Genomic DNA, 1,431 nt, shown 5'->3' on the forward strand with positions numbered 1-1,431 from the left:
AACTTTGCTTTCCATTCTGTTGAACAAGTAAGCTATATGATAAGAGCAGACACAAAACAAATTCTGAAAATCATTATGTCATACTTCTGAAACCTGTATTCTACAAAATCATAAAACATAAAAGAAATGGACAATTTCCTGGATAGGTAAAACATACAAAAATTAAATCAAGCTTCTTCTTCTGGAAAACACCAAATGGCGGATGACACCGGTGCGGGAGGCCTCAGGATTAGGAGGCCATTGTGGCTTCCGGCGGAGGATTTGGCAGCAGTCTGAGGGGCCGCAGTCGTGGTCGAGGCCATGGCCAAGGCCGCTGGGCTCGCAGAGGTAAAGCTGAAGACAAGGAGTGGATTCCTGTCACCAAGCTGATACGCCTGGTAAAGGACATGAAAATCAAGTCCCTAGAGGAGATCTACCATTTCTCCCTGCCCATTATAGAGTCTGAGAATATTGACTTTTTCCTGGGATCTTCCTTAAAGGATGAGGTTCTGAAGATCATGCCCGTGCAGAAGCAGACGAGGGCAGGCCAGCGGACCAGGTTCAAGGTTTTCGTCACTATTGTGGACTACAATGGTCACATAGGTCTCGGTGTCAACTGCTCCAAGGAGGTAGCCACTGCCATCCGAGGGGCCATCATCTTGGCCAAGCTTTCCATTGTCCCTGTGTGGAGAGGCTACTGGGGGAACAAGATTGGCAAGCCCCACACTGTTCCTTGCAAAGTAACAGGCCCCTGTGGTTCTGTGCTGGTGCGTCTCATCCCTGCCCCCAGAGGCACTGGCATAGTCTCCGCTCCTGTGCCCAAGAAGCTACTGATGATGGCTGGCATTGATGACTGCTACATATCAGCCAGGGGCTGTACTGCCACCCTGGGCAACTTTGCCAAGGCCACCTTTGATGCCATCTCTAAGACCTACAGCTACCTGACCCCCAACCTCTGGAAAGAGACCGTGTTCATCAAGTCTCCTTATCAGGAATTCACCAACCATCTTGTGAAAACCCACACCAGAGTCTCTGTTCAGAGGACCCAGGCTCCAGCTGTGGCCACATAAGGGTTTTTATACAAGGAAAATAAAATTGAATTAAGTCTTTTAAAAAAATTAAATCAAAACCAGATAATCAATTTAAATAGACCTGTAAGCCATAAAGAAATAAAAACAGTCATCAATGGTCACTTAATCAACAAAAAGTCCAGGGCCACATGGTTTCAGTGCAGAATTATTATAGAACTTCTGTTGTAATAGGAGTGGCAGGGCTGCGTCCCCAGCACCCCGGTCGCCTGCTAGCTAATGCACCAAAATAACAAGACACAAACTGTATTCTTTTAAACACTGCCTGGCCCATTAGTTTCAGCCTCTTAACCCATTTCTAATAATCTATGTAGCACCACAAGGTGCGCTTACCAGGAAAGATTCAGCATGTCTGACCTGGTGG

General features: G+C 46.8%; 1 pseudogene; it reads left to right on the plus strand.

The window, feature by feature from the left end:
* The first annotated feature begins 202 nt into the window (after positions 1 to 202).
* Positions 203 to 1,049, plus strand: LOC121446183 (annotated as a pseudogene).
* The last annotated feature ends 382 nt before the right edge of the window (positions 1,050 to 1,431 follow it).

Source organism: Microtus oregoni, unplaced genomic scaffold (genome assembly GCF_018167655.1).
Source record: "Microtus oregoni isolate MIOR12 unplaced genomic scaffold, Mior012 000003F_ref0000135, whole genome shotgun sequence".
NCBI classification, from domain to species: domain Eukaryota; kingdom Metazoa; phylum Chordata; class Mammalia; order Rodentia; family Cricetidae; genus Microtus; species Microtus oregoni.